General features: G+C 47.3%; 1 protein-coding gene across 5 annotated transcripts in view; it reads right to left on the bottom strand.

Annotated features, from left to right (window-relative positions):
• Window positions 1-18,826, bottom strand: part of SLC8A1 (solute carrier family 8 member A1) — a 316,175-nt gene that overhangs the window by 259,311 nt on the left and 38,038 nt on the right. The window contains exon 1 of one of the 5 annotated variants that reach the window (XM_081188463.1): window positions 12,013-12,936. The exons of the other annotated variants lie outside the window; for them this stretch is intronic. The gene's annotated coding sequence lies outside the window, so the exon portion shown is untranslated. Of the gene's footprint in view, window positions 1-12,012; window positions 12,937-18,826 lie in introns of those variants that run through there. 5 annotated transcript variants of the gene reach the window in all.

Here is an 18,826-nt window from a genome sequence, read left to right as displayed (position 1 = left end):
ATAGGTTTGCCATCAAGGTCAACCATCAAGGATGGAGGCATAAAGAACAGAGCCTTTTCTGTGGCGGCCCCACCTTTGTGGGAGCTCCCTTTTGCAGGAGGCACATGTGCCTTCCTTTTTAAAGCCTGTTTAAAAACAGCTAAAGACATTACTTTGTTCCCATCTGCTTTTAATTAATGATGATGGGCTGGAGTTTTTAAATGTCCCTGTTCATTATTTCATATTACATTTTGTGGACTGCTATTTGAGTGGTTTTATCCTGCTGTTTTAGGCAATACTAAGCTAAATTGACCAAAGGTCTGAGTTGGTATAAGACGTGTTCCTATGTTCCTATTTGTTTGTTTCAGAATTTATAGTCAGCTCTACATTCAAAGAGGATGCGGGTGGTGCTGTGGGTTAAACCACAGAGCCTAGGGCTTGCCGATCAGAAGGTCGGTGGTTCGAATCCCCACGATGGGGTGAGCTCCCGTTGCTCAGTCCCTGCTCCTGCCAACCTAGCAGTTCGAAAGCATGTAAAGTTAATAAATAGGTACCGCTCCGGCGGGAAGGTAAACGGCGTCTCCGTGAGCTACTCTGATTCGCCAGAAGCGGCTTAGTCATGCTGGCCACATGACCCGGAAGCTGTACGCCAGCTCCCTCGGGCAATAAAGCAAGATGAGCGCCGCAACCCCAGTCGGCCATGACTGGACCTAACGGTCAGGGGTCCCTTTACCTTTACATTCAAAGAACACCAGAGCAGTATGCAAAAATTGAATATAAGACAGAATACAAACCATATTAAATGTGTGGTTGGCTTTTTTTTTTTTTTGCTAAAAAAAATTAAGTCAGCAATAATTAAAAGCTGGAAAAACAGAATGGACTGATTTAGGGAGGCCTGAGAGAGAGAAAAAGATAAGTTTGCAATAAATGTCACTATTTTTATTGGTTGCTGCTATGGTCAATTATACCCAGACAGAATGAAAGGGTTAAAAATCTTGGAATTATTTTTTTATATAGTCTTTGCCAGGTGACAGAAGGATAAGGAGGCAGGCGCCAGCCAAGCCTCCCCAGGGAGGGCGTTCCACAGGTGAGAGAGTACACAGGTGTACTACAATTACAATTAAAAGAATTGGCAACACAAGGAGCTACTAAAAATGGCTGTGCAGAAACCATGATGTGGATTTCTACTGAAGCTTTCTCCAGAAAACATGCTAAGCATACAGCAGCTGTAACGCAGCCAGCATCTACACCAGAGATGTTAAACTGTGCTAAACTTGCCGTGAAGTGAGACTTCCCGTTCACGTTGTTGCAGTAAATTCAGAGCTAGTTATAAAAGCTATGCTCACAGCACAGAAGCCTATTAGTTCTAAGGAGAAATCAGAAAACAGTTCAATCCTATATACATGTCAACTTGAACTCAGTGGGACTTACCCCCCAGGTTAAGCAGGTACAGTATTGCAACTAAATTAGATTTACCCAATGAAATCCTTCTACTAATTCCAACATCATAGTTACTCCAGCAGCACCATGACAGAACAAGTCTAGTTTTATTTATTTATTTTATTATTATTATTATTATTATTATTATTATTATTATTATTATTATTATTATTATTATTATTATTGCAGACTTCTTGTGCTCAGGCCATTTTCCTTCAAGGTAACTCTTTTGCTGCAAATATATAGCACATTCTCTGATCATGGATGAGAGAGCTGACCTGGGTGGGCAATAGGGATGGGGAAGGAATCCAACTCAGTTTGCATCTAAAGGAGAACATGCCTAGCCACACTTTCTGAAATAACACGTGAACCAAAAAAACACACCTTTCCTTTGAAACAGGCATTCTTTTGAATTTTGCAATGCAGTTCTTCAGTCAAGCGATGGGTACAAAATTGTATGTACTAGGTTAAACTATGCATAAATATGCATATATAGTGAAAGTGATGTAAGAGAATGCATTACATTGGGAAAAACTTTCACAAAAAATATGTATTTCAAGAAAAATTGCATACAAAAATGTGTATACAGTGGTGCCTCGCAAGACGAAATTAATTCGTTCTGCGAGTTTTTTCGTCTAGCAAATTTTTCGTCTTGCGAAGCACGGTGTCGGGAAAGTTTTGGAAAAACTTCAAAAATCACCAAAAACCTCAAAAAAGGCTACCACACCGCGTTCTATGAGTTGCTCCTCGAAGTCAAGTCGCAACTGTATTAACGGTGTTAAGAAAAAGGAAACAAACTTGCAAAAAACGCAAGACGTTTTCGTGTTGCGAAGCAAGCCCATAGGGAAAATCTTGCGAAGCAGCTCAAAAACCGCAAAACCCTTTCGTCTAGCGAGTTCTTCGTCTTGCGAGGCATTCGTCTTGCGGGGCACCACTGTATTAGGAAAAATTCACACTAAAATGCTGATGGAAGTAACTTAAGTGGCATATAAATTTTTGCTAAATTAATAAAATTATATACATATGCTTGCTTCCCCAGCCTGGCCTAGCCTGGCCTTTATGTCCCCATTTCCCCTGTTGTTTCTCTCAGCCTATTTCTGATAGCAATCTCCTCATGGGAAGATCCTGCACCTGCCAAACCAGTTATTTATAAAGTGTAATGTGCATATATGGTGTTATAGAAATAAACTAATAATAATAATAATAATAATAATAATAATAATAATAATAATAATAATAAAAGCCACTGCAAATCTTAACAAGAACATTTCCAATTTGGGGACTACCCAAACTGAGTCTTCCTACATTCCTGGTTCAGCACTGAAATTCACCATTCCAAAACTCACCCCCGCCCAGTAAGAATTGCATTGCTGCTGGAAGCTAATTGCATAAAAATGCATCTCCTGAATTGGCCTCACTCTGATCCCAAGCAGACAACTAATGACAACTCTGTTGCTATGGTAGGTTTCTCCTATAAACATTTACCCTTCTGGGCTCTTCCACACCTCGCCCCAAAAAATCACCAGGGAATTGAGATGGTTTTATCAGATGCTGGAGGAGCATATTATTAGCATAACCACAGTGATGCAAATTGGCAGACTTTACCAAATATGAGCATAGGCATGGTGATGCTGATAGATGCCAGTACTGCTAACTTTCAGCCATCCATTGGTGCACAGAACATTACTCCCGCCTCCCTTCTTGGTCCTTTAACCTATCGCTAGCCTAGGAGTCACACGGCATGCATATGCAAACCTCTGCAATCTTCCCATCAATATGACTTCCATGGCACTGAAATCAAGCAAAAGGTGATATAAAAATAACCACCCAAACATTTCCCAAAAATGGGCAAAAGGCACCGGACCTCACTGAAGGCAACCCCAATGCAAAACATCTCAGGGCTATCTTATGTTTCCCGAACAGGACATTTCAAAATGTTTAAACGATTATGAAACCATGACTGATCTTTTTGTTCTTTCTCTTCATATCACCATGTCTGATTCCTTCTGCAGGAACCTTTCAAAATAAAATCAGCAGCCTAAATGGAAAGGCAGCTGTGCATCTTTGAACATTAGTTAATAGGTTAAATGTTTGGGACATCGGAGCATCAAGCAGGAAGGCAAAGCCGAGAACTTGGATGGATAAAAAAGCTATTTATTTATTTGTTTGCTTGCCTCCTTGCTTGCTTGCTTGGCACCCAAAGCAAATATTCCATCACCACCCTAGGTAGAGATAAAAGGTAAAGGACCCCTGAACAGTTAAGTCCAGTCAAAGGGGTTGCGGCGTTCATCTCGCTTTCAGCCCAAGAGTGTCGGCGTTTGTCCACAGACAGCTGTCCAGGTCATGTGGCCAGCATGACTAAGCCGCTTCTGGTGCAATGGGGCACTGTAATGGAAGCCGGAGCACAGAAACACCATTTACCTTCCCACCACAGTGGTACCTATTATCTACTTGCACTGGCGTGCTTTCAAACTGCTAGGTTGGCAGAAGCTGGGACAGAGCAATGGGAGCTCAATTCGCACCAAGGTAACCCAAATTCTATGTCAAAGAAAGTTGAACAAGTCTAAATTATGCAAATCATTGTGAATATTATGCTTATTTTGCAAAAATTTATTCAGCTAGGCATAGAGGAGGGGGAAGCAATAGTACAGAGAACCAGCGATGATACTTGCGTCACTTATTCAGTCACTGTTCCGGTTCTTGAATTTTACCACATTGCCCACACACTTCCAAGCCTTTATTCACAGCCTTAAAGACTAGAAATGTTTGGGTTTTGTTTCTAAATTAAAGCTGTGATTCTCAAGGAGCTGAATTCTGCACCCAGCGCCACTTTCGCTTGAGCATATGCTGAACTGCTTGTAGAACACTAAAGGCTCTGACTGCATCGCAGTGAGGTTTGGAGTAGAGTTTAATTTGTAAAAGGTTTTACAAATTTGCAAAATAATGTTTCTACTGCGGAAAGATGCAACGGCAGGATGGAATAGTAGGAAATTGGGGGCTGCGTCTGAATAAGTCTGTGCTCACCTTTCTGTGTGAATAGTAGCAGACGAAGGCACGCTGTCTAATAGAGCCCAGAATCTGGTTCAGCATAGGGGCCCCACTTCTTTTGGCATGGTGTCCCAGATAATTGGACAGGAGTGTCAAAAGGAAATAATAGTGGCAGCAGATGAAAATTGGCAGCTACTTCAGCACTCAGAAGGAACAGCCACAAAGACCAATGCTAGCATTCACTGCAAGAATTACTTAAGGGTTATGGTACTCAAAATGTGAAGCAGACCTCCTTAAGGATTTGAAGATTGGAACATATTCCATCAGCAGATCATAATTTCCACTGGCTTTTCCACAATCCATTTTGTAGGCCAGTTCAAAACTCCTGTCATTTAAAGCCCTTAATGGCTCGGGGCCAGATCACCTGAAAAACCACTTCCTCTCATACGTACCTACTCAGAATTTGAGATAATAATAATACCCCCCCGCAAAGACACACACAATTCAAAGGCCATAGATTGTTTAATTAGCCAAAAGCCTAAGAGATAAGGAATGTTTTTGCCTGGCTGACACCTAAAGATATGCAATGAGGGCGCCAGGCAGGCCTCCCTGGGGAGAGCATTCCAGAAGCAGGGAGCCACTGCAGAAAAGACGTGTTCTTGTGTTGCCACCCCCTAGACCAGGGGTAGGCAACCTAAGGCCCATGGGCCACAAGCAGCCCATGGGGTCGTTTAACCGGCCCACAAGCCGTCCACGAACCAAGCCGCCCGCTCGGCGAGTCCCCACGCGCTGCACTAAACCAGTGCAGCGCAGTGTGGAGACTTGCTTCCGTGGTGCCATAAATTGTGTCTGTGCATGCGCAGACGCCGGAAATTACAGCCATGCATGCGCAATCCAGCCCACAGAGGGATCTCCACTGGAGTGAACCGGCCCAGGCGAGGTAAACCTTGCCGGCCCCTGCCCTAGACCTTTTGTGGCGGAGGCTTCCAGAGAACTGTGTTATGGGGCAGCACACATATGCTATAAATAAACAAATATTGAATGCATAAAGTTAGTGTTCTAATACTGTTCTTGTTTTCTTTGTAAGCTGCTTTGAGTACGATTTTAATAGAAATGTGAGGAATAAATACCTCACGGACCACCTCTCTCCCCATATGGGCCAACATGGACCCTGCAACCATCATCGGAGGCCCTTATTCGTGTGCCTCCTCCACAAGAGTCCCAAAGGGCAGCAATATGAGAATAAGCTTTTTCTGTGGCAGGCTCCCCATTCATGAAATGCTTCTCCCCACTTTGCGCCTTCAGCTTCAGGTGCCAGGCAGAAACATTTCTCTTCAACTAGGCCTTGGGCTGACTAACATTCTACGGCATTTGAAATGTGTTTGTGGGAGGTGGGGGTTATTGGTTTGTTCCTTGTTTTTTATTTTGTTTTATTACATATTTTGTGTTCTCATTCGGAATTTTTATGTTGCGAAACACCCTATGATCTTCAGATGAAGGGCACTATACAAATTTAATAAAGGCCACTAATATTAAAATCTGACTTGATCTAATTTTGCAGCCCCAACCAAGTGTGCTTACTCATAAATGAAAGTCGCACTACATTTAAAGGGGCATGATAAGAATGAGAACGGTTGCACTCTGGTCCTGCTTGCCGGCTTCTGGTTGGCCACCGTGGGAACATGATGCTAGACTAGATCACCCTTTGGCCTGACCTGGTAGGGCTATTTTTATGCTCTTTAGAAGTAGAATGCCTATTATGATTATTTACCCAGCACTCGATCTTTTTAAAAGTGCAAGGAGCCATGTCCCTGCCCCAAGAAGTTTGCAATCTAACAGCTCCATGCAACAAAGTTGTCCCATTAGAAGAAGAAGAAGAGTTTGGATTTGATATCCCGCTTTATCACTACCCAAAGGAGTCTCAAAGCAGCTAACAATCTCCTTTCCCTTCCTCCCCAACAACAAACACTCTGTGAGGTGAGTGGGTCTGAGAGACTTCAAAGAAGTGTGACTGGCCCAAGGTCACCCAGCAGCTGCATGTGGAGGAGCGGAGATGCGAACCCAGTTCACCAGATTACGAGTCTACCGCTCTTAGACTTCCACGTCTGCACAACAAAACTTCCCCCTTCCTCTACCAGTGTGCCCATCCCTATCTGTTCTGGTGTCACCTTCCCCCACCCCTCCGGAGCAGATTTGGGAAGTGTGCATGAGGAGAAAGCTCCATTGTGCAGGTAGAAGCGAATGGGATAACTTCATTGTACGGTAACCCTGTAATTCAAAGCAAATGAGACAACAGTGAAAGGAAAGGAAAAGAGAGAGAAGGGGGAGGAATATGTGCTTATTTCAGTCAAGCCTCCTTAGACTTGGTTGCCATACAGTCTTCGCAGAAAAGGTGGGTTTTGAGGAGTACAAGAGGTGGAGCCACAGAGACATTCTGGGAGGCACTTCCAGGCATGAACGGCAGCAACGAAGAAAGGGTAGATTTGTTTGAGGGGAACAGGAGGCCTTCAGGTGCGTAAAGGTGATGCAGCTGGAGGAGTGAAAGTCACAGACAATGTTGGGGTGGAGAGACACAGAAGCAGTAAGTGTGCTTTCTGGATAAGCAAGCATAGCATCAGAAATCTGTTGTTTTTCTACTGAGAGAGTACATGAGAAACCTTGGGATGCTCAGCAGATGCTATATATAAAATGCTGATAGCTCAGTCGGTAGAGCATGAGACTCTTAATCTCAGGGCAATGGGTCTGAGTCCCATGTTGGGCAAAAGATTCCTGAATAGCCAGCGGTTGGACTAGATGACCCTCGTGGTCTTTTCCAACTCTGTGAAATAGTCAATCCTGGTATAAAACACATTCTATGAGTATCATTATTCTTAGCACACCCAGAACCAAGAAAAACAGTGAACACTGCTTGCTGAGATGCCTGTCTTCATTTTTCCATGCTGCCCTGGTGCAGCACACAGATATAGCAGTGGCCAGGTGAAAGACAAAATCAGAATCTTAATTTACCAGATAATGACAGAAAGTGGGCTATCTCTATCACATCAAGGCTAGTGATTTCTCTAAGCAGTTCTGAAGAAAAAGGAGGAGGGGTGTGGAAATCAAATTACAGTATTGGGAACCAAGATAAAATGTTTAGGTGCCCAATATTTACGGCGGCAGATTCTGTGGCACTCGGCACTGAATGCAATCGTATGCACTTACATGGGAGCAGTGGCAGGAGATGCGCATTGGAACTGATAGGGCACAAGGCAAGAAGCCTGAACGGTAGGTGGAGCCAATGACAGGCAGAGCCAACTAATTCTTGTGTTGCCGTCCTCTTTGCTGAGTTCTACACCACAATTCAAGAAGGACACGGACAAACTGGAACGTGTCCAGAGGAGGGCAACCAAAATGGTCAAAGGCCTGGAAACGATGCCTTATGAGGAATGGCTAAGGGAGCTGGGCATGTTTAGCCTGGAGAAGAGGAGGTTAATGGGTGATATGATAGCCATGTTCAAATATATAAAAGGATGTCACATAGAGGAGGGAGAAAGGTTGTTTTCTGCTGCTCCAGAGAAGCGGACACGGAGCAATGGAGCCAAACTACAAGAAAGAAGATTCCACCTAAACATTAGGAAGAACTTCCTGACAGTAAGAGCTGTTCGGCAGTGGAATTTGCTGCCAAGGAGTGTGGTGGAGTCTCCTACTTTGGAGGTCTTTAAGCAGAGGCTTGACAACCATATGTCAGGAGTGCTCTGATGGTGTTTCCTGCTTGGCAGGGGGTTGGACTCGATGGCCCTTGTGGTCTCTTCCAATTCTATGATTCTATGATTCTATGATACAAGGGCAACACTGAGAAGGAGGATGCGGACAGGTTGTGCCACCCCCTGAGCTGGTTGTCAGTAAGAAGGCAAGCAGGTGGGGGCTGGCCAAGCAAATACTGGAGTTGGTGGGGCAGTGCCCCCTTTGCCTTCGCTGCATCATGGGAGTAAACCCCACTGTGAACTCCGTGGGGCTTTTTCTGAAGACGCATGCATTTTATTGGGCTGCCTATATTGCATTTTCTAGGCACTACAACGGCTGGCTTTTTAAATAATAATAAAAAAAATTGAAGCACCTGGAATCTTTCCAACATTGGTGCTTTAAGCATCTGGCCGGTTGCTGTCAAAACGCTGAACTAGACGGACTGCTAGGCTAAGCCAGCCAGCACACAATTCCAATGTTTTTTGACACAGAAGGACACAGAAGGACCATGAGACTCTGGGAACCCCTGATATGGGGTGCCAGCAAGAACGGCTTCGTCCCATGAGAAGAAGGATCTGGGCAGCTCCACAGAAAAGTGTGGAGCTGGGGTAGTAGATTTTAGCATTATAAAAAAAACAGCCTCCTGAACACCTTGGGAATATACTGTATAAAATTTGTTCAGGTTGCAGAAGGATTCGGCAGATGGAAGTGGGAGAAAAAAATGTCACTGAACCACCTAGCTGATTAAAGATGATGAGAAGACAGAAAGAGAGAAATCGGTCCTGCGCACCTGGATGGATTTCAACAGACTGCCTATAAAGCTGGAACAAAGAGAGCAGCAAAATTAATTGCATCCACTAGCGCTAACCCTTTTGTATGTTATTATGGCTTTTCTTCTTTTTAGAAAGTAAGGCTCTTCCCCCATCTGTTTACAGGGTTGGTAGTGTGTTTTGGCAGTTTGCTGCTACTATACAACCTACCCCTGTTGGAAAGGTTGCTTTGCACAACCAGGATATTAAAAAATCAGCCAGGCTGCTATTAAAGAATTAAACTAAAACTACTGGTAAGATGCATTCATGCCTCGACCTAGAAGATAAAACCTATGCAATGTGTTTCTTGACAATAATGGAGTTCCTAATAGTACGAATCCCGAATTGCTTGGAAAGAGAATTAGAACTCAATCAGGGCTGCAGGTGTCTCTAATTATTTTCTTTGCCTGAGGAAGAGACTTAAGTAAATATCTAAAGGGAAGTGTGTGTTGTGGGGAGCCAGCGAATTTGCTGTGCAGGAAAAAGAAAAATCGATTTTCGTCCAACAGCAAACATGCTAAATCAAGCAAAATTAACAAGTGCTACAAAGGCAGCAGTTTGCTTTTGCTTGTCAGACTGAGCAACTGTTGTGGAAAAATGAAGAAAATTAGAGTGAGCCCCCGTGGAAGAACGTTTTCCAGTTAACCCTCTACTTGCTCCCATGCTGTGCTTGAGAAATGGCATTTTCTCATCACTAAGCTTTCCAACCTCTCTCTAACATGCTGTTTTTTTTGTTCCAGGGTCTTCACTATATTTCTCCCTGCTACCTTGCCTTGCTCATTAGAAACCTTGTGTGATGTACAATTAGGGCTGTTTCGGAGGTGCTTTTCCCTTGCTGAAAGTCTGCAGGTTTCGGTATGTGCGGAGCTCTCTCTCCCCACCCAGGCACACAAAGCATAAGTTCGGCACGCCTATTTCTGACAACCTGCTTCAAGAAACACCTGCAGATGCTTTCGGACAGCATGTTGCTCGAAGCCACTTGGGCTACTTCTTTTGCTGCTTCAAGCACCTTGCTGGAAATAGCCATCTCTAAAGACCTGCACTTCTATATACACGGCAGGGAGTACCATGCAAATGCTCACCCACAGATCCCCAGCATGGCTGGCGCAAGGCTAAAAGCCACCTTCCCACAGCCATGGAAACTATAGCGGTGCTGCTACAGCCGTGAATTGCTCCACTATGGCTTTTCGTGTATGCGTCTCCCCCATCTCTTTGTAGTTAAATGCTTTAACACATCTAAGTCAATGCCATGATTAAGAAAAAATTAAAAATGCAGCCGCAAAGAGACTATTTGCAGGAGACGCGAAAGGCTCCCCCTTTGCATCCCAAGGTTGTCATCCCACAGTTGCTTAAGTTCAGGGGAGGCTCAAGGAAGGAGATGTGCACCTCATGTCTCTCAACCATGCAGGAAGGCAGGATGATGCCCATAAGCACACTCCACCCCACCCACCCATGCAGTGGTCCCAATGCAGCTGTTCTATCCATCCGCTACCACATTGACCTATGTAGGAGGGAGCGGCAGGGGCATGGAAAGGGAGATTCCTTTAGGTGGGTGTGTTCTGTAGTCATGCTAGGAAGAGATACCTGGATCCCGATAGCCTCTGGCTTATCCCTCAACCAGGACACCTCTCCCTCCCACTTTGACGGCATCAGCCCTTTCCTCCCCATCGCTGAAATGAGATGCAAGAATCGCACGAGGTTCCAAGCTATGGTTTCTCTCCCTTTCCAGGCAAACTCTGGTTTCCATCCAGAACCATGCTGCTTGCACACACGATCTCTCTCTCTCTCTCTCAACACACACACAGCTTTTCCTTTGCTGGTCACAGAGCAGCTGCTAAGAATAAGACGGCGAGTTTGCCTAGAAACTGCAGCGTGTGTTTTTTTTAAAAAAAAATAATAATCCTTTTCCTGATACCCTCTGCATATGCAGACCCTCCAGCCACCGGCGCAGTCTCCACCCATCTGCCTCCCATTTACTGCGGGAGAGGGGTGCCCTTTCCCTGGCTGAAGACGCCCAGCGCCATTCGCTCCCCCTTGCACACAAAACCAATCACACCCCAAAAAGCCACCCGGGCTGGTTCCTCTCCCTCCCGCCGACGGAAGAGGGAAATACGAATCTCCGCTCCCAGCCATTCATCATCCCGGCTGCAGCGCTGTCAATGGAGCGGACACGCCAGAGGCAGCCGCTGCCGCTACAGCAGCATCCTCAGAAGCCCGAGCAGAATCTCCTTCTTCATATATACTGAAATCAGGCTTTTTAAAAATATATATAAATATATATATATTTACCTCCTCTGCAGCAACAGGTCCCTCCCTCGGTCGCCGGGGAGATCCCTGAAAGCAGCACGAGGTGCCTGGGAAGTTCCCACCCTGGGCAGCCACGCAGGGAGCAGCGGGAGGAGGGGAGAGAGGGTGGGCAAAGGGGGCGTGTTTGCGGAGAGGCGCGGGCAACACACACACACACACACACCCCGGATAGGGAACCTTGCCTAAGGAGGAGGACCAGACTTAAGCATCCTTAAGCATCCCGTCTGGCGCCCCCTCCCCAACCCCACCCCACCACTCGTTTCTCTCTCTCTGAGCGTCTCCGAGGAAGGGCATCTCCGCACCCCACATCTCCCCGGGAGCCCCCCACAGCCCCTGGCCAGGCACCCTCGCCGCTTTTGCAAGATCAGCTTTTGAGCCCAGCGCCCTCTCTCTCTCTCTCTCCACCCCACGGTTACGCTAGTGCTCCCCTCCCCTCTCGAGAAGGCACATTTCCGCACACACTGCAATGGGTGTGGGGTCCTCGGCACAGGTGCTGCCTGCGCGTGATGGCTGCTCACCAGCCAGCCGAGGGGAGACGGAGAAGCCATCGGTCCCTCCCGGTCCATTCATCCCTCCTCCGTCCATGCAGCCAGCCGCTCTTTGCAAGGTGCCCGCCCGCTCCCGGAGAGGTCGGGCGAGCGCGCGCGGCAGGCGGCGAGGGCCCACCCGGAGGGGCGGCGGAGGCTCCTGCCGGGTCGCTCCTGGCCATCGAGCAGCCCTGTCGGCGGGACACAAAAGCCTCTTCCTGCTTCCGCTCCTTACCTACCTGCAGACAGAGTTGCTCGCCCGCCGCTCCCCGGCTGGCTGGCTGGTTGGCTGGCTGTGGGCAGGAGTAGGCAAGCGCCGCCGCCGCCGCTGTTGCTACTCGCCTTCCTTCAGCGGGTCCGCTTCTTCCTCCCGCCGCCGGGCCCCCCTCCTCGGGTGCCGGCGATCACAGAGAGCCCGCCGCGGCCGGCAGCGCCACCTCCACCCCCGACGCCGCCTTGACCATATCTGGAAAGCGCCAAGCGCTCGCGCCCCATGCAGCGCGGCGGCGGCGAAGAGCAGCAGCCGGCGCCCCCCTTGGAAGGAAGGAGTCGCGGGCGAGGGAGCCGGAGAGCGAGCGAGCGAGCAGGCAGACAGACACGCACCCAGCGAGGAGGAGGAGGAGGAGGAGAGGCGGCGGCAACAGCAGCGAGGAGAAAAGGCGGCGAGCGGCGTCCCCTCAGAGCGCGGCGGGGCCACGAGCGAGCTGCCTCCTCGGCGCGCCTTCCCCGCCTCTCCTTCGGCTTCGGCGGCGTCCCTTCGCTCCTTCTCCGACGCTGGAAGCGGCAGCAGGCAAGCAGCCCCTCCTCATGCTGCCCTGGGTGGCGGAAGGGACAGGCGGGCCAAAGGGTCGCCGCCGCTCGCCTTTCCCGCGCGTTTCTCCACTTCGCTTCGACTTTGGGACTCGAAGCGCGCCGGCGGCGGCAGCTCCCTGAGAGAGAGAAAAAGAGCGAGCGGCTTCGCCTCTTTTCGACTGGCTGAGGGAGCTCTTTCCCGGATTTCCTTTCGGCGCTACCGCGGCTGAGGGAGCCGCAGCTTGCTCGCTGAGGGAAGGTGGCGAGGTGCCAGTCAGCGCTCCAGCCCACCCCCTCCGCGCGGACGGACGCACACGCGCACCTTATCAGCATGCAAGATCCTCCCACCCCCGTCCCCAGACTCGCCACGCGCCCTGCACGCGCGTGGCGGCTGCTGCTGCTGCTGCGGGGGAGTTTTCGCCAGCGACACGCGAGAGTGGTGCTTCGCCTGAACGTGTGAATGAATATACCTGTGGCGCTCGTTGGGTGGTTTTTGCAGGAAGGTGGATGTGAGCGAGCGCTTCTTCCTTCCTAACGTGGCGTGTCACCTGTGCACAGAGATGTTCTACCTGTAGAGTCAGTTCTCTGCTCCCTCTTCATCATCGCACAACAGCCCTGCGAGGTTAGTTAAGCTGAGAGTCAATGGCCAGATTGTTCCTCCAAGTGCTTTTACTGACGTACAGCTGCCTACACAGTCAAGCTGCGGTCTAGCTTGCAAGCAAATACAAACATACCAACCACATATGCCTGTTTTCGCTCAAGTTGGAGTTCCTCATACGACATTCCCAGACCATACATGAACACAAATCCTTCCACATCTCGGCCAGTTGTGACTTGCCATAAGTGCCTGCACTTGTTGGGTGTGCACAGTGCTGAACTGAGCAAGAGTGCAAAAATCTCCAGCACTCCTTAGCTCACAGCTCACACTCTTTTAACTGTGATGCGAAAAACAGTATCCAGTTATGCGAATGTATGTTGAACACTCCACCAGCGGCACTTGTTCCCTTGCCCTACATTCCTGTCCTATCTCAACCCTAAGACACCAATAATCTAGAAGAGGGACTGCCAATTTTTAGGCCTTTTAAGGATTTCTGAGTGAGTGCCATGAGCTGCCTCCTCTGGGCACTTCTCTCAAACCTCCTCCATATCCGCTTCTCTCTCCTGTCCCCTCCAAGAGACAGAAAGAGAGAAAGTGTGTGTGCGCATGCTTGGTTTTCCCACAGGATTTGGGTAAAAGCCTGAGAAAAATGTATTTGAGCCCTGAAAAGTACATAAAACTAAAACAGGAAGTGGGAAAGACTAGCGTTTCACTCTTACACCTTCCTCTTTCAGTTCTATGTACTTTTCCAGGAAGAAAAAGGTAGTCACCTCATGACCTGGGAGAGGAAGCAGTGATTAGTTTTGGAGGCTCTGAGGTTTCATGGGCACTGGGGGAAGACTTCAAGGGTGCCATTGCGCCCACGGGCACCACGTTGGCAACCTCTGATCTAGATGATACCAGGGACACACAATAGTTGGACAGGATCCCACCTTGAAAGCCCATAGAGTCATAGAATTGGAAAGTTGGAAGGGAACCCGAAGGGTTATCTAGTCCAACTGCCTGCGATGCAGGAATCTCAACTAAAACATCCACGACAGATGGCCACCCAACCTCTGCTTAAAAATCTCCAAGGAAGGAGAGACCACAACCTTCCAGACTACAGCTGCAAGCAAATGGCCCCTCAAGATCTACCCCACCATTTGGTGGCAGAGAAATTGTGGGGAACCGTTCCACCAAATTTCTCCAGGGAGAGGATAAATTCTGCAAAGAAATGGTGGAAAATATATTGAGAAACGTCTACAAAATGCTTCTACCTCCCTCCCCCCCCCCCCGGGAAAAAGAAAAAAATATCACAAATTTTCTCAGGGGTGTGGGGGGGGGGAAGTCTTCTGATAAACTTCTGCTTAGCTCTACTCTAAACCTATAAATTCTCATTGTGATAAAGGGCCATTGGTGTTGTATTGTTTTTAAACATCATACTCTTGCTGCCTGGGGGTGGGGTGGGGGTGGGGAGAAGAATGTATCTCAGATCTTATGTGAGGAAAATAAGATAAAGGAGGCATATTAGGGGAAATTGATAGTCTGAAGCATATCCTAAGGCAAACAGCTGACTCTTTGTCATTAGTTTTTCCTACCCTGGGGAGGGGGGTGAAGCTGGACCTGTATGCCTAGCATACTGCAAATTGGTACATTCTCTCTCTCTCCTCCCCCCCCCATTATATTTTATTAAGTTTCAACATTTTTAACCTAGACAGTCAAAACACAATTTCGTCTTTTCTCTCCTTTTTGTCGACTTCCCACCCCTTTTTCCATGGAGTTGTTGTTTCTTTAGTACATTCTCTCTCTCTCTCAACATCATAATAAGCCTACCCAACACATTTTGCTGCCTGATGCACTATAGCAAAAGGCATCCTGCCTGCCCCCCTCCCTGACTGCGTTCACACTCCCATTGACTGTGTATTCACTGTGTTTTCAGTGCTGAGTTATTAAGCTGTGGTCGCACCATATTATCCAAAGTGCATATGTATCTTGGACTTTGTTAGCAGATACTTCTGCCTGATGCCTTGTTTCTCAAAACAGGTTCACATCAGCTGGAGTTCTTAGGCCATTCTTAATTTGTTTCTGGGCAAGGTGTGAACACCTTTGCTTATGGGTGACCACCCCGCTTAATGCCCCCAGTGCGTACATGAACAGAAATTAATCTGACACTGGTCAAGCCATGCTGATGATGTGATGGGGTGGGGAGGGGAGGGGAAGAGTTGTGAAATGTACTAGGGGAAAACAACTTCACTGTGCTCTTAAGGAAGAAATGTGAACATACCCCAAGTCAAGATGCATAATACCCAAGGCCATAAGTTATTTTGGTACCTACGGCAGAACATCCCACAAGCACCTCTCCCCTTCTCTGGCAGTAAAAATACACTAATAAATTAACTAACATGGACAGTTTGTTCTCTGACCATGAAAATTTGCAGCTTAAGATGACTAACTCTGCCTAACAGTAGAGCCGGCCCTGATAGCACTAAAATTGTCCACAGGGTTTTGAGCTCCCCCTATTCTTCTGTGCCATGCCCATCAGATGGCTAGGCAGAACGACAGGCAGAACGACAGGACACGGACAAGAAGCTACAGTTAGAACTGGATATGGAACAACTGATTGGTTCAAAATTGGGAAAGGAGTACGGCAAGGCTGTATATTGTCTCCCTGCTTATTTAACTTATATGCAGAATCCATCATGCGAAAGGCTGGGCTGGATGAATCCCAAGCCGGAATTAAGATCGCTGGAAGAAATATCAGCAACCTCAGATATGCAGATGACACAACCTTGATGGCAGAAAGTGAGGAGGAATTAAAGAACCTTTTATTTTTTTTTTTTTTAAATATTTTTATTGGGTTTTCACATTTTATATAAACACAAACAACACACCAAAACAAACATAAAAAACAACAAACATGAATAGTTCCCGAAAATCTTATTTTCTAACCCTAGTCCTTGACTTCCCCCCACCCCCTCCCCTGCATCCCTATTCCCAAACTTATGTCAGCAAGTTGGCATTTCTTCCATCTTAATATTAGTCCTTTTATGAAAAACAAAAATAAATTTTCCCTAAGTTGGACCCCAATTCTCTTCCCTCGATTTCTCATTTTTTCTTACATAATTTTCTTAATACTAAACCCCCTGGTCTTGAGTGTTGTTTAAATTTAATACTTCCCTCCCTCCCCTCCCCGCTTTGCGTCCTTTCCCAAGACATGTCCAAATTAACAGTTTTTAGCCTGGATTCCGGATATCCGAGGCTCTCAATTCTCTTTTAGTCCCTCTCCGCCGGTTTTGTTGGTAGTCCTTTTTGTCTATCATCGAGTCTCGAAAGATTTCCTTAACAATCAATCCAGTCAGTCCATAGTCTCTTCCCATATTTAAAGGCAACTGCTGAGGAATTTCCACAAGGCCTAAGTCTTGCTGATAGTCAAAATCAAAGTCTATGTGGAGGCCCCAATTGTACTTCTTTATTTCGAGCTCCTGAATTCCATAAAGTCCCAGGGCCTCCACTTTCATCTTCTGTATCTTTCGTAGGCTTAGAGTGGATTTAATCCAATAGTCTCCTTGCTTGTGTTCTCCAGATGCCGGCTTCTGGTTAGTACTTTCCCAGATAACTTGTTCTCTTTCTTGTTTTGTCTTCTCCTCTTCTTTGTTTATTGTTTCAAATTCAGCTGTGGGTTCTTTCTCACTCAGGCCCTCATTACTTTCAGCAGAACTACTTGTTTCCAAATCCAAGGTCGTCAATTGTTTACTCATAGCTGTAGTCTGCTCCTGTAGGGTTCCCACCAGTGAGAACATTCTTTCGATTTCTCTCAGTATCTTTCCACCCACAGCCATTGTAATTCCACAGAATTCCCCCTAGAGGGAATCTGGTTACTGAGTAACCTTTTCTCCAACAATCCTCTGTCCTATTATTGTTTCTTTGTTTCTCAAGATTTTAGTTCAATTGTAACTCCTTTTAATCCGGAGAGGTCTTAAACAGCAATTTTTTCACTATTAATAGTCCATTTGACAGCTTTTGACAGCTGTCAAATTCTGCTCCTCTATACAGGCTCCAAATCAGGTCGCTCCCGGGCCCGGGAGGGAGGGTTGTTTACCACAAAACAAAGACTCTTCCAACACTCCACTCTCCTGCTCAAATTTACCTTTCTAAATCTTGGAAGTTACTGTCTTTTTAAAACTCACCCTTTACAGGGTAGGCACTCCAGCTTAGTTCTTATTTCGTTGCTCTGGATCGTCTGCAAGGGGGGGTGTGGGGACTTCCTTTTAGCACACCCCCCGGTCGTCTCAAATTCAAAAGGTAAAAGTTTTAAAGTTCAGTTCCAAATTACTCACGGGTTCTTTTTTCAGTCCGAATTTCAAGGAAGGAAGTCAGCGCTCTCCGGTTATGGCTCGCGGCTTCGCTCAGCGGCGGTAGCGGTCGACTCTCAGTGCCACGCCGTCCCCTGTATCCCCTCCGTAGCCTTTAAAAAGGCTCATTGCGAATCAGGGGGGGCGCTTAAGGCACCCGCCGAGTCTTCAGTCCGCAGGCTTCCGCGCCTGCGGTTTTTAAGGGTCCCCGTGTCGCCGGCACGGCAAAGACCCATCCACCGCTGAGCCGATTCCCTCCGGAGCTCGGAGGGAATCCGCCATTTCCCGATCGCGCCAACCCGGAAGTCCGGAATTAAAGAACCTTTTAATGAGGGTGAAAGAGGAGAGCGCAAAATATGGTCTGAAGCTCAACATCAAAAAAACGAAGATCATGGCCACTGGGCCCATCACCTCCTGGCAAATAGAAGGGGAAGAAATGGAGGCAGTGAGAGATTTTACTTTCTTGGGCTCCATGATCACTGCAGAAATTAAAAGACGCCTGCTCCTTGGGAGAAAGGCGTTGGCAAACCTAGACAGCATCTTAAAAAGCAGAGACATTACCTTGCCAACAAAGGTCCGTATTGTTAAAGCCATGGTTTTCCCAGTAGTGATGTATGGAAGTGAGAGCTGGACCATAAAGAAGGCTGATCGCCGAAGAATTGATGCTTTTGAACTATGGTGCTGGAGGAGACTCTTGAGAGTCCCATGGACTGCAAGAAGATCAAACGCATCCATTCTTAAGGAAATCAGCCCTGAGTGCTCACTGGAAGGACAGATCATGAAGCTGAGACTCCAATACTTTGGCCACCTCATGAGAAGAGAAGACTCCCTGGAAAAGACCCTGATGTTGGGAAAGATGGAGGGCACAAGGAGAAGGGGACAACAGAGGACGAGATGGTTGGACAGTGTTTTCGAAGCTACAAACATGAGTCTGACCAAACTGCGGGAGACAGTGGAAGACAGGAGTGCCTGGCGTGCTCTGGTCCATGGGGTCATGAGGAGTTGGACACGACTAAACGACTAAACAACAACAACAATTCTTCTGTGCCATGCCCATCACATGGCTAGGCAGGACGACAGGCAGAACAACAGGACACGGACGACAGGCAGAAAATTAAGTGAGACCTATTGTAGGCCTGATCTGCAGCGCTTGCACTCATCGTCTGTTTAACATCTGTGCCGCAGAAGTTTCTCTTGCATTCCATTCCGAGCCCTGTTAGGATGCTGCCTTGTACTTTCATGCATCAGTTATGAAAAAAAGCAAAGTCCTCTCGCCCTGTTTATTCATATCAGCCAGGCAAGAGGACAAAAAGAGCTCCTTCTACAGAGTCT

Source organism: Podarcis bocagei, assembly GCF_964188305.1.
Source record: "Podarcis bocagei genome assembly, chromosome: 3".
NCBI classification, from domain to species: Eukaryota; Metazoa; Chordata; class Lepidosauria; order Squamata; family Lacertidae; genus Podarcis; species Podarcis bocagei.
The sequence above is the reverse complement of the archived record's forward strand: the minus strand, read 5'-3'. Positions and strand labels throughout refer to the sequence as shown.